This window comes from Primulina tabacum, chromosome 15, assembly GCF_025594145.1.
Source record: "Primulina tabacum isolate GXHZ01 chromosome 15, ASM2559414v2, whole genome shotgun sequence".
Classification (NCBI taxonomy): domain Eukaryota; kingdom Viridiplantae; phylum Streptophyta; class Magnoliopsida; order Lamiales; family Gesneriaceae; genus Primulina; species Primulina tabacum.
The window spans coordinates 21,153,396-21,168,569 of NC_134564.1; the positions used below are offsets into that span (position 1 = coordinate 21,153,396).

The 15,174-nt window shown below is 35.7% G+C and overlaps 1 pseudogene; it reads right to left on the reverse strand.

Annotated features, from left to right (window-relative positions):
- Positions 1-7,276: 7,276 nt before the first annotated feature.
- On the reverse strand, positions 7,277-10,717 carry LOC142527212 (uncharacterized; annotated as a pseudogene).
- Between the last annotated feature and the right edge of the window lie 4,457 nt (positions 10,718-15,174).

Sequence of the window (15,174 nt, forward strand, 5' to 3'; positions counted from 1 at the left end):
AAGGGCAAGGTGCCGGATGCAAGGCATGGCCGCGCATGCCTTGAAGAGTGACGGGTTGAGGATGTTGGCTTCTAGGGCCACTAGGTTCTATCCAGCAGTAGGTTATGGATTTGGTTTAGGTCCTAGGAGGGTCAACTAAGGCTTGGACTGGTGGCTAAGGGGCTGGAGGCGAGGCAAGCTAGGGATCAAACCAATTAGTGCTAGGGTTTTGTGCAAAAAATATCAGAAGGTTCCTAGGATGGTCTATGTGCCTTAATTGGCTGGTTTTGGGTTGTTTGTGGTAGAGTTAGGTGTTATTAAGCTATGGGTCAAATTTGGGAAAGTTTGGTTGAGTTTCGAGTCCATACGAGTCAAACCCGGGATGTACGTCTAAGTTTAAATACAAATTGGAAAATTAGTCGAGAATCCAAAGTTTACGTCTAAGAAACATTTATGGGTGCATTTTAAGGTGATATGTTAAGATTGTAATTATTTGGGTCGTCGTTTTAAGGTTTCAGGATAAATTGAGAAAGTTAGGGTTTCAGAGGCAAAACAGTTATTTTACACCTGAAAAACTTTAGACGTCATGGCAGTCTCTGAATACTGTAATAAATGTTAAAATGTTTATTTCAAATGTTTATGGAGTTTTATGATGAAATGTTAATGTTAAAAAACATGTTGCATGCTTGGTTTAAAAGAAAAATTATGTATATATGCATGAATTTTTATAAGTGATGAAAATTTGAAATGTTGAAGGAGGTGAATTGATTGTGACTAATACGATGATACGATGATATGATGATATGTAAAGCCAAGACTCAGTTGACGGATGAGAACTGCCGCTGATGTCCCCGCCGCTCGGTACCGTGGTTATACCTAGATGGATCCATCGACCTATAGCTAATATGAAAGTGACAATTGATTATCTGAATTCAATAATAATGGAAACTTATACTTATATGATAACAAGGAAAAAGTACATGATGAAAGAAAAAATGTTTAAGTTTATACATATTCATGAAAAGCTATTTTATTAAAAGTATTTTCACTGTTGCTTGTGAATGTATATTTATTACTTGCTACCAAGATTAAGGTTTCCTGTCAATAAACTCACTAGGTATGATCGATGCAGGTGAGCATGAGATTGATGTTACTGGTGGACTTGATGCTTGAACTAGCTGGACTGAAGGTGCACACAACTCGAGGACCGTCTCTAGTTTTTACAAATAAAATAAGTTTGTAATTTATGATTACTTAAAGATTTTTATGACATATGATGATTTTGAGAGGTTTTGAGAGCATGTTATAGTTAAGTTTATTTTTAAAATAATTTTAGTTTAGGTTGGTTGACGTTTTATCACTTTATGCTTCAAATTACTTTATTTTGGATTTTCAAATAATATTTGGTTGCTTTATTTTTAAATCGTGCAAAATATTCATATTTTTAATGATTATTGTTTCGGCCGAATGAATGAAAGAAAAAAAATTTTAGTACTTTTTAAGAAAAATGAGTAGTAGACATTTCAGTTTGTATCAGAGCAATGTTCCTGCAAAGAGTTGTGTCACCGCCAGTTCCGGAAAGCTCAGTCGTCAAGCCTCCAGTCTGTAAGTTTAATTGCTTTATATGATTTTTATGATGATACATGCATGTTTACATGGTTTATATGTTTACGTTACATGTTTAAAAGCTTTTTGAGGTTAAATGTTATATATGCTTAAAGTTGCTCAAAAATGTATTAGTATATGTTGTATTATTATAAACTTAGATTTAAATGCATGTTGGTCATGTTTAGAATTTGGAAAACGTTCAGATATAATATCTCCTAGACGCGCACCTAGTACCAATAGGCATGTTGAGACTATGGGGACCGAATTGCTAAATTCGAACTTAAGGGGTTTAATTGCACATAGCCGAAATTTTTAGGGGCTAATCCGAATTTTTGAAGAGTCCAAGGATTGAAATTTAGATAAACCAAAAATTTTATGATGAATATGGAAATATAAAAAATTTGAGGGGTAAATTGAAAATTTTAAAAAGTCTAGGGGCTGTTTTCAAATCTTAGGTAATTAGGGTGTAGTTTCGAAATCCGTTCGTTGCATGTATATGGTTCACATGTAACTTCAAATTTTCGGGAAGTTATATGTTCATTCACACAAATGGGTGATAATATGATGATGCACTGAACAACCCTCCCTCGGACTGTCCAAGTGATTCTCACTTATCGAGTGGAATAGCCCACAGTTATGGTTATACACCATTAGTCCTTTGACCCGGGACAATGTAGGGGCTATACGTACTAGCATCCACTTTGATCCGTTTACCGATTCCTTTGAGGGTCATCAGGTGGCGAGGTTGAGTGTAGTTTCAAAATACGTAGGAGCAAATACATTGTAGTTGAGGATTAATCGTTCGCCTACGGGTGAAGATATCCTATGTGATCTGATGAGTTAATAGTGCAATGAGTCTCTGGTCAGAGCAAGAAATATGTATTAGGGAAATGTCTTTTCCTAGTTTCACATACCATGATACTATTAATAATCCAAGATAAATCGCATCGTTATCGATTCATATGCAATTCTCGATATACCAATAGTTGCAGATTCGATCGTGATATATGTGTTGAAAGGACCGTACTGTACGCTAACCATGACTAAAGGTTCTTGTAGGTATTATCAGTGATACTTAGGGAATCATGGGACGATGATACTAGACTTTCTTGCCATGAACCGATGGGTGCTGTAAGGTCCAGGAATTCAAATTTACGTAACCTGAATCCGTGCAATCTATGATTTTATTTAAATGATGTGTTTATTTATTTTTATGCATCTAATGCATAATTATTGCATGATAGGATCCATTTCACGATTATTTTAAAAGTTCATGCATTAGGATTTCTAGATGCATTTCGCACTTGATCGAGGAACAGAGACGGGGAATTATCAGCAAAATTATTTTAATTACATGTTTAATTTTTATTTATTAATATAAGGTGTTTTAAGTGTATTTTTCAAAAATTGAGCTTTGTTGGGTATTTTTACCCGTCGGAGCATATTTTTAATCCGTACGTAAATTTTATCGAATCGGGAGATTTTTTGAGGGCTCGGGCAACATTTTCAAAAAATTACCTAAACAAAATATTTTCCGGGAATGTGTTTGGGCTTGATGGGCCTATTTTTAAGCTTGGTGGGTTCAAGACTCTTTTTAAACTTTTTAAAATTAATCAAAGGTTCATTTGTGTGGTGTTTTCTATTTAATTATTCCTTAAGCCTACCCTTAACCTAAACCTAAAGTGAGCAGCCATCCACCCCCTTAGTGCAGCAGATATTTCACGAGATAAAATCGCAGCAGCTTCAAGCTTTCAAAATTCTTCAAGCAAGCCTCCTTCCCCGCTCTTCCGGTGCCTCCCCGACGTGCAATATCCTAGTTTTCAAGCATAATTCTTCAAGGCATGCCACGTACTTTTATTTCTGCATCTTACACGCTATATGTATGCTGTATGTGTTCATTTGTATGAGGATTTCTCGATCCAACGTATATCATGGAGATTCTTCGGTTTTGGGTTAAATTCATGCATCTTTTTTGTCCACCACTCACGTTTCTTGTATGGTTGCAAGGGGCTGCTGTTCTTGGTGCATTTTAATGGTTGTTCAGGGTTTAAGATCGTGTCATGCAGCTGGTGTTGAGTCATGGTGGAGATAAGTAGCGAGCCGTGTAATTAATGGTTGAGGTGCGATCGTTTTTGGTGTATTCGGGTGTTTGAGTGTGGCCGGTTGCCTGAAGAACCATTCCAAGCCATGGACCAGACCCTGAGGGGTCCGAGCCTTGGCCTAGGGTGGTCGCACGTTGCTGGTCTTGGCTTAAGATTAGCATGAGGTCACGTTGTCGAGAGAGTACCGGGGGTGAGAGCTTAGGGTGTTTCTTCGGCTGCTGGCGAGCTGCCACTTACTGGAGGCTGTGAGCTGAGGTTAGAGTGGTCCCATAGGGTCCTAAGGTGAGCTAGGTAGTGATGGTTCAACGTTGGTCCAAGCCGGTAGAGCCTAGGGTAAAAAATTCTTAGGTTTGGTGGTTTAGGGTTTTCGATGTGTTAAGGTGAGCAAATTTCAGCAACTGGTAGCTTGGTGTTCGAAGGGTTTAAGGGGCTGGTCTACGGGTTTTAAGGGCCTTTAAGATGTGTATAAGGTGTAGTAAAAGGCTTAGGAAAATTTGGCTAAGTTTCGGGTCAATTCGGGTTTAAACGGGACCCCGGTCTAAGTTTTACAACGAATCGATTAAGTTTTTAGAAGGGCTCGAGTTTGCAGCTAAGAGATAATTTTAAAAGAAATTGGGATGATTTAAGGATTTTGGTAAGCTTCGGGTCAAAATTTAGAGGGCCAGGGGTAAAATGGTCATTTTGGGTTTCCAGGGGCAAAATGATCATTTTGCACACGAGTCGAGATTTTTGTCCTGACAGCGCCCTGAGAATATTTATTATGTTTTTAAATGTTTATGTATCATGATCACGATTTTTATGAATTTATGAAATATACGTTGCATGCTTGGTTGTAAGAAAATTTACGCATGTGCATTATTTTTTATAAGTGATGAGCATGATGATGATTTGAAGAATGAGAATTAGTTGTGATTATCGAAGTATATGTAAATGCTTAAGAAATGATGATGATGAGGCCTAGACATAGTGGATGGGTAATACTGTCACTTATGTCCGACAGTCGCCGGGTACCGCGGTTCTATGTATGATAGATACATTGTAAATGATGAATGATGTACGACAGTCACAACTAATGAATTGAATTCACCAAAGAGAATGATGATAATGATGAGTTTTTGATATGTAATGATTTCATATGGCACGTCTGCATTTACGCTTTTTAAGTGCATGAAAGATATGTTGATTACAGTATAGTTTCACTGCTGTGTGTTATGTATATGTACTTGTTATTCTCGGTACAGGTGTGTTGAGTTTTTAGACTCATTAGGCGTGTGTGATGCAGGTGAGCATGTTTTTTGAGGGGACTGGTGGTGCAGAACTCTGAGTCGGAGGACTGGATATGCGTGCACGACCCGAGGACCACATTTCTTCTGCACATGATGTTTTTATGGGTTTTGAAAGACCATGAGCATTTTTATACACTGTTGATTCTTAGGATTTTTACTCATTTATATTTACGCATATTTTGTTGGATGGACTTGACCATTTTAAACTGCTCTATTTTTACTGTCAAATATTTACGATTATTTTCAATTGATATATTTTTCAGTAGAGTTGTATGCATGCAAAATATTTAAATGAGATTTTCGAAATGTGAGCTTTTAAAAAAATAAAAAAATTCGCATTTTAAATAAGTAGATGTTTCATGTGCAATTAGAAATGAGTTCTGACATTCTTGATCAATGAGTTGATGAAAAGAATGGGGTTAACTAGGGTAAACCTGAATAAGAATAAATGTTATTTTGAATCACATAGAGATGTGAACCCACGGCTAGCTGTATCCCTGAACCATTGAGGGTCACACAAGTATCAAATTCTGTGTTCCCGTTGAGATAATCATATTTCAAGGAGTTGAAATTTGGGGACTATAGTTTGATGAAGATCAAACAGGAAGCTTATAAAGAAGTTTATGAGATGATTTCATAGGATGGAAAAAATGGAAGTTAGCATGATTGCTAATTATGGAAAGAGAGTGGAACTACTTGTTTTGTGAATGAGTTCGCTAAAACTGGCAGCTGCAAAATATGGCAAGTGAAAATTGATTCTTCGAAATTTTCAATTTTTCTTATATGAACAAAACTTGTATCCTTAATACATGGGCACTCTGGGATCATCAATGAGGTTATATTGAGTTCGAAATAATTTATTTGGTGAGTTTGTAATTACTAATTAAATGTTTGTACTAGTAGCAGTGACTATTAACATGTACATATATTATTTTAAAATATCATGTGTTATCAAAAGTTGACAAACACATAGTATAATAAATAATAATAATTTAATATAATGAAATTAGTAGAGTCCTAGTACCATAAGGACTTAGAGTCCTTGTAGGAGAGAGATTCCTATTGGGATTAGGAGTCAAGCTCTATATATAGACCATAAGAGGCCATAATTCCAAACACCATAATTTGCACACAAAGCTTGCAAAATCCTCCTCTCCTCCTCCTTGAAAGCTCTCGGCCAACACCATTGTTTTGAAGAGAAATTTCGGCCAAAGCATCCTTTCACCGTCGCGCCGCTGCACTGTCTCCGGATTTTGGAAATTCGGAAACCTTAGCCTCAACGCAAAATCGTTTAGAATTACTAGTGGAATCCAAGCGAATGAATACAACTTCTGATTGTAAACCTAATTAGGCGATCAAAGGAAGAGTCGTTAGTAGGGAATTACAAGAAGGACTATCTCCGTCTCGCACCGGAATAATTTGGAGTCCAGCGTTTAATATGCGAAGGTATAACTCTTAAGCACCCTATGAATGAAAATTTTAAACACACGACGCCTAAGCAACCATTTTAAACTTTCGCTGCGTCTTGAGTGCGATAACACGATGTCCCAACAATCGATTAACAAGATATTTTCGTAACGGTACTTTTTAATTATTGATATATGTCATCTTATATTGAATTAGTGCACTGATATATTATCGTTTGACTTACTAGCTCGAGCCTATATATATTTTAAGCGAGTTGAGTTCAAATCTGATATTGTTTAGCTCAACTTGACCTACATAGATGTATAATTCAGTTCAGATTTTAAAAGTTTTGTTTAACGATAAAGGAAAAAAATGAGATCTCCAGTATATCATCCTTCGAGAACGTGTCAACAAGCGTTGTCAAAATAGTAGATTATTAATCATTTTGAAGTAAAAAAAAAAAATCAAAATCAAAATCAAAATTTTTATATTACAATTTGTAAAACATTTTATTTTAAAATAATTTAAAGACGACAGATTTCACATATTTAAGGAAATAAATCAAACATAACATCAGAAATAAGATGGTTAAATATTTTGAAATGAAAGTTGCCATATCCCATATAAATATAATCGGATTTTCCCTACGGTTTTTCTCTAATTTATATTTCCACGTCAAGCTTCATTTGTTACATTTATAGGTAGGTACATCGACTTTCCAATTTTAATTCATATTTGAATTCTAGTGAAAGTCCCTCACAATTTTTAATACCAATGAAGACCAGAAAAGAGAAAACAAAGAGAGTGAAACACAACTAATAAATTTGAGAAATTCTACCAAAAAAATGTCAAAAGTAGCACATCAACGACTATAATGAACGTGAAATAGGGAAATACAAAAAATCATTCTATAGAAACAGAAATCCAGTGACAAATTGCTGATAAGATGCATAAAAAAAAAAAACTCCCTAAAGCATTAGGAGCAAGGATCGATATTAACCATTATACTTTCCCTCTCGGGAATAGTATCTAATCTTGTATACAAATCTGTACAGCTTGAATCTCTCAAAGCAAATAAATACCTTTGGAATCCAGTTTCTACTTTGTTCGGCACTTCCATTTTCGTCGAGTCCGTATCTAGTTGGGGTCCTTAGATTCAATCTGAAGGTGGTGCTCAGCTGCAGTTTGTGGAAGCCCCCCCACCAAAAGTCGTTCTTCCATGCACATTTTGTGTGCTTCCTGAGGCTTATCAGTTACAGCGGAAACTAAGTTTTCAATTTGATTTAACCCTTTAGGTTTCACCGGATATTGTGGTCCATCTGGTCTTTCAATGGGCTTCTCCATCTGTGAAACACTTAAATTGTTGCAAACTTCGGATTCCCGTGGAAGAAGCTCATCTGGAATAGCTGCAGAGTCAAGATCCCAGCACCCCTCAGGCAAGTCGGTACCTTCAACTTTAAGGGAACAAGATGGCACTTGGTGTGAAAACCGTAACATTTCTCTCCTCGGAATGTATTGAATGGAATCATTATCAGGGTTCCTTTGATATACCGTCTTGAATCGATCCAGTTTAATTAGAGGGGCTACCCAAACCCCAAGTTCCTCAGAATAATCATCAAAAACCTCGACCATTTCATACTGATGCCTCACTTCATTTGGGGTTGTTCGGTCCCAAAATGGAGACCAGTTACGGTATACAGCCCAGATATCTCCTCTTCTTGGATAGATTCTCACACAACCTCCTCTACCAGCCTTCTGTTTTCTGAGAAGATGAGAGAAGATGTTCACTTGATCCACCATTTCCGAATTGAAAACTCTGAAACTTCCACAAGATTTGGTAAACCCAGAGTCCAACCAGTTTACAGACCCAAATTCACTATCAGATCTTGAGCTCAAGTAGCTTATATAAATCTGAAATGGCTTCAAGGAGAGGACATCACGAATTAAACAATACAAGCGAGGCATACCATCGTCTTCATCATACAGGGCCCAGATCTGCTTTGGTTTAAAGCATTCCTCTGACCTGTCCTGGTCAAAATCATGGAAGTCCGAATCTGGAACTGTTATTGACATGGAAACAGTTCTCTTTGCTTCTGGTTGATGCATTGAACCAGTTGAGCCTGAGACTTTAGCAGCCTCCAGCACAGTTTCTTTTCTCAGCCTCTGCGGCTGCTGATTCAGAAGCCACTCTCATCTCGTCTAGTTTCACACGAATTTCCTTCCTCGCAATGTCCATTAAAAATTGCCTCAAATCAAATGCAGGGGCAACTGAATAGCGTTTGCTAGATGTCTCCAATGTGGAGGAAAGCTTAGAAGTTTCCCTCGACCTTTCATTTTCATTTGCTAGTTTTGCTTCTAAAGCAAATTTTGTGCTCGTTTCTTCATGCTCGTTGACAGATGTGCTTCCCAAATCCAATTTTCTCTTCTTGGAAGGTCTACCCCGCCTGGGTTTTAATACTTCATTGTCAACAGTATAACCATTAGAGGACATATGACCAGTAGGCTTTAACTTCTGATCTCTTCCATTTGCCTTCGTTTTTTTCGCTTCCCCATCAGATTGATAGAAGACAAAGGAAGCTGGAGATAATCCATTATCAGAAACACTAACAGAGTTTCCAAATGAGCTTCCCTGAAGTGATATATTGGGGGAGACAAATTCAGGTCTATATCCAGTATGATGTCCTGAAGTCCCAATAGGGGCACAATATGCGGAGGTAGTTGGAATATAATTAACCCCAGAGTTGTGATTTCCATGCCCAATCTCCGGCACACAAGGGTACGTGCAATATGGTAAAGATACATCCACAGGAGCTAACCCAGTTTCAACAGCAATGAAGACACCACGGCAGTTCTTACATGAAAGTCGCTTGTTCACATATTTTCTGAGATACTCATACTGAACATGACAGGAGGTACATACAGTCCAAAATGAATCGAGACTACCATGGGAAGCTGAAGACTTGGAGAAGTTGTCATAAGCACCAGCCGATGAATTGTTCCAGGCAAACGAATTTCTCCGCGTTGATCATAAGATCTTCTGTTAGCACTATCAGATAGAAGTGTCCACGCTTCGCAGACAAGTCTGAATGCTCCATCAGCTCCAACAGTTTTGTTCTTATCAGGATGGAGCAGCACCGCCAGCTTCTTATACTGTTTCTTTAATTTGGACTTGGTCGCAGTGACATCCATACCAAGAATTGCATAAAAATCCGGTTCTCCATTAGTTTTTGTTTCAGCAGCAAGGTAGACTCCAAATGTCGCAACCATTTGAGACATGCCCTCCAGTTCAGGACACAGCATTTGAGCTTTTAAACCATAACTTTTAGCACCCAACAAATCTTTCAGCATAAAATGCTTCTCAGCCGTTGCTTTAGCTCTAAGTGCTTCCTCTATGTTGGATTCCATCCCAATTTTGAGACTTTAAATTAAACTCAAACGCAACTTCTAGATAGAAAATTACAGGTTAGGTAACAATCTGTTAACCTGTTACGTAAATTGTGGAAAACCAATAAAAGATCCCATCGTTCCACTCTTCGTGAAGACAACATGATTCTCAAGCAAAGTAAGTAAAATTCACAGATCCATGCAAAATAACTATCCTAAATGGACAGACCAAAAGGATTATCTAACCCGAAAATATACATTATATACATTACTGTTTAGTTCGATTCTGGTTAAAAGTGATGCAGTTCATGCTGGCAGCGTAGTTCAACAAACCGTAAAAAGCAGCGAATTCTTGAACTGAGCATAACAAATAACTAAAGATAATTGCACTACGATCAACTCTTGTTAAAGTCTACCCTGGTCAAATCATTTCCAACAAAATTCAGTTTCGGTTGTTAAAAAAAAAAAATCCACAAAATTTCAACGTAACCCTTCCATTAACCACAGATCTAAGCCAAAACAAACCCCAGCAGCAGAAATAACTTTAAAAAACACATATTTCCACAATTATCAGCTCAAATTAATGAATCCAAAAAAGACGGAAAAAGCACAAACTCACCAAAATTGAATCACGGCGGGAAATAATCCAGATTAAATATGTATCAATCCTCAAAATTAGCTTCAGATCTAGAAAAATTTCACGGTTAGATCCGACAAAGTAAATTTACCGTACAGTTAGTTGCTAATTACACCACCAGTAAATTTAAAAAGGAAAGTAAAAAATGAAAAACAAGAAGCCTCGTCTGCAGTTAAGTATGAAGTATTTAAGAAGCAGAAATCACCTGGAGCTCCATTTCCCGGCGGACGACGGCGGAGACGGCGAGCAGGAAAAAAATAAAAAAAAATAAAAAAAATTAGAATAATACTGTTGAGAGTTAATTTAAAGTAGAAATAGAAGTACAACTATGCACAACAGTTAATATTATATATACACACATAAATAATAATAAATAAAAATTTAATAAACAATTTTTCGAAATGAACTTATTATAATTATTATTATATATTAAAATTATTTGGGGAGGAAAGTAAACAGTATTAAATATTTAATTGTGGGATGCATTAAATAATGTTATTAATGCATTAATTTTTTAATTTAAATTTATATGTTTTATTTTATGTTGCATTAGAAAATTTAAATGTGTGGTAAACAAATGAAGAATTTTTTTTTCCAATCGGTTAATATACTGAATAATTTAAATTTCACCAGTATGTCAATTTAATTGAAAATTCTCTTATTAGTACAACATAAATTTTTTAGTCTAAACTTTCATTGACATAAATTTTGGGTAGCTTCGATGCTACATGTGGGGCACTGCCCCACATAGTTTGGATTGACAAGATTCAAACGCATATGTGCTTTTAAAAAAATTAGTGGAGTTCATGTATGTGTAGCTAAATTTGGGCCTTTAATTCTATCATGGAGATAGTGCCCCTACATACAGAATGGAATCAACCTAAATTTTGTAGCCTAAACTTTAATTGAATTAAACCAACCCTGTCTGAAAATAGTTTATTTTTTTTATTATACATGATGCTTTAGTAAAATATTAAACAAGTTAATTTTAAACATTTGACATAGAAATTTTCACATATAGATATTTAAAAAATATGATATAAATTTTTAGAAATGAATATGGTAAATTTTTTTTTAACCAATTTCATAACAACATAAAAAAATCACTTTTCGATTATCGTACTCGAAAATAAATAATTTCTGCCAAAATTTCAATTTCAATTATCGTAGTCGAAAGTAAATAATCTAAGATATCATAATAGATGACATCTCAACTAAATATACAAATAAATAAGTCAAAATAATAAAGTGTAAGTACGATTTAAAAATTTCAGTGATACGACATTTTACTTTTCGAGTTCATTCAGTAAGCAAATGATAAAAAATTTAAATAAAAATGATATAATAGTGTTTATTTTATTTTAGAAATTAAATAATTAAATGAAAGATCATCTGAAGGCTCTCGTCGCCCACTGTATTTCTTGAAGGCTTTTAGAAATCCGATAAATTTTATTTTTTTTTTACACGTAAACGATTTTTAACGAAAACAAAGATTTTTTGGAAACTCGATTAATATTTTTTAAAACTTTCCTAAACAAAATATTTTTTCTACATTCTTATGGCCTATTTGTTAGAGTAGGTACCCTGTCGAGCTAAGTGTTGGCTGAGGGTTCATGTTGTAACTCTATGTATAAACAATCTTTATTTCAATAATATTTGAAATTATTGTTTTGACACATCTTTATCTGTATACTCATGCTATTTGCATAGATAATGTCCTTAAATATACAAATAGTAGAAAAAATATGAGATGCTCATATGATGAGTATCATGAAACTCATATTTGGAATACTGTATATTCTAAACAGTTCCTAGTCGATTCAGCCGTCGTTAAAAAGGATAAAGGTCGCTCGAGTTTGAGACTCGTATCTGCGATGTGAGTACCATGTTTCATTGGTAGGAGACATTGTGATGTTCGAGCATACAAATAGGTGCTCCTCGTAGTGTGCATTAAACAACCCTCCATAAAGGACTTTCCAAGTGGTTCTCACTTATCGAGTGGAAACGTCCTAATTTATGGTTGTACACCATTAGTCCTTAAGATTCGGGACAACATTGAGATTATATATGCTAGCATTGCACTTTGACTTGTTTACCGACTCTTATAGGGTCATCAGGTGGCAATGCTGGGTGTTTTGTCGAAACATATAGGAGTCGATGCATTGTATTCAGGGATTCACTGCTTATCTTCAGGTATGGATATCCTATGTGATATTATGTGTATGTAGTTTGAAATATCTGATCAGAGTGTTGGTGATAATTAAGAAAGGGGTTTATTAGATTACACCATCAATGAAACTACGATATGACACCTAGTATCGATTCTTTGACAGCTCTCGATATACCGATAGTTGTCGAATCGGTCGGGATATAAGAGATGAAGGGATCGTACTGTACGCTAACCATAATGAAATGGTTCTTATAGGCACTATCATTTGATACCTAGGGAATCATGTAAGAGATGCTGCTAGGCTTTTAATGAAACGTCTGCTTATTCGTTTTGCTTAAAAAATACTAGAAATTTTTTTTTAAAACCTCACATAGCATTCGGCCGAACCATAAAATATTTTTTAATTATTTTAAAATAAAACAACCAGCTAACATTTAAAAATCGAAAGGAAATAGTTTAAAGTATAAAATCGTCAAACGTTTTACCAACCTAAAAACATTATTTGAAAAGAATAGCACATACTATAACATCTCAAAAATCTCTCATAACATAAGTAAAAATCATAAAATATCTTTAACATAACTTAAAAACATAAATCAAAACTAGTGCGAAAAAGCTAGCGTCGGTCCTCGGGTTATGTGCACCTTCAGTCCAGCAAAGTCAACCATCAAGACCTCCATAACATTTTTATCATAATCACCTGCATTAATCACACCTAGTGAGTCTAAAGACTCAACACACCATAATCTTGATAACAAATAATACGTATATAAATCACATACAATTGTGAAAAATACTTGTACTTAAAATATTGTTTTCATGAAGATGCATAAACTTTAAACATAAAATTTACGTAAACCTTTTCATGATGCTTGAACTTTAAATAAAAACATTTTCATAAACTTTTCATAAACATTTTCGTAAACATTTTCATATCATCCTCAACATATTCATATACATATTATCATCAACATATACATATTCCTTTTTCCTTTTTGTTGAATTCAGATCGTTAATTGTGACTTTCGTGTTCATCTACGTCTACGTCTACATCTACATGTTGGGCGATGGATCCATCTACATGTAACCACAGTACTGGGTGGCGGAGACACCATCAACACTCTCACCGGTCAACTGGGCCTTGACATTACGTATTAACATATCATCGTATACATATACATATTCATATTCATATCCAAGGAAACACGATCGTCGGGCTCCATTTGGTACCATAACCCTCACGAAATTTCCAACATATCATCGTATTAGTCACAATTACTTCATTTCCTTCAACGTTTCATATTATCATCACTTTATAAAATTTAAACATGCATGTAACGTTTTTCTTTTAAACCAAGCATGCAACATGTCTTTTAAATTACCATAATTAAACCATAAAATCCACAAACATTTTAAAAATAACATTTTAACATATACATATCCATGAACATTTAAAATAACATTTGAACATATAAAAATTCATAAACCTTCCAAATAATCATATTAGCATATAAAACATCATTCAGGACAATGCCATGACGTTTACTAATTTTAGGTGTAAAATGATCGTTTTACCCCTAGACGTAAAATTTCATGTTTTTGACATTTTCTTAATTTCATTGACTCTAACATGTCCCAAATAATTATTTAAGCTTACATGAATTTTTTCATATTTTTATTTGGCTTAAATCGATAATTTTTAATTTAATCTTTAAATAAGACGTATTACAGCGTTTTAATCCCGAATTAAACCACACCTTAATATAAATTCCCAAATTAAAAATTTAGACTTTTAATAATTATTTCAGCTTAAATATAATTTTTCATAATTTTTATAAAGCTTAAAACTGGGCGTTTCAATTAATTCGTTAATTAACGTTTCGTGCGGCGATAAAATATCGGATAAATCCAAAACTCGTTATTTTAACTCCAAATTTTACACATAACATTTTTATCATTTATTCTACCCTTCCAAGTCATGGGCCACCCCGTGAACCCATGGATTCAATTTTCCCTATTAAATTCGAAATATTGAACAATTGTCGAACAACCCGAGCCATCTCCCAATTTACTCGAGCCACGCCCAAGCCACCTCGAGACAAACCCTAGCCAACCCACCTAGGGACCCTACTGACCAAGCTCAACCCAAAGAACCAGTCGTGGCCCGCTCAAAAACCTCATGCACGTGACCCTATTGCATGCATGTGTGTAAGTGTGTATCATAGTTGCTCTTGGACTCCTAGTTAGCCTAGGACTCTTCCAGCTGAGCCACCACCGAGCCCACCTGACCCTAACCTTCCCAGGACCATGCCCAGACCCTGCCCAGACCCTGCCCAAGCCACTAGGACCAGCGCACAAGCCACCTGAAGAACGCAACAACCTGTGCCTGACTTTATGATGCAACCCTCATGTTTTCTGTTGCTAGCCACCAAACCATTGAGCCACCCCTTGAACCAGACCCCCAAGCACTCTCCTAAGACCCTAAGTACCTAACCTAGCCAAGCCCAAATCCCCTGGCCGAGCCCACAATCCATCCGCGTGAGCTGTCCACCAGCGCCTCTCTTAACTGCTCTCGGGTGGAGTCCTTGTTGGCAAGGACTC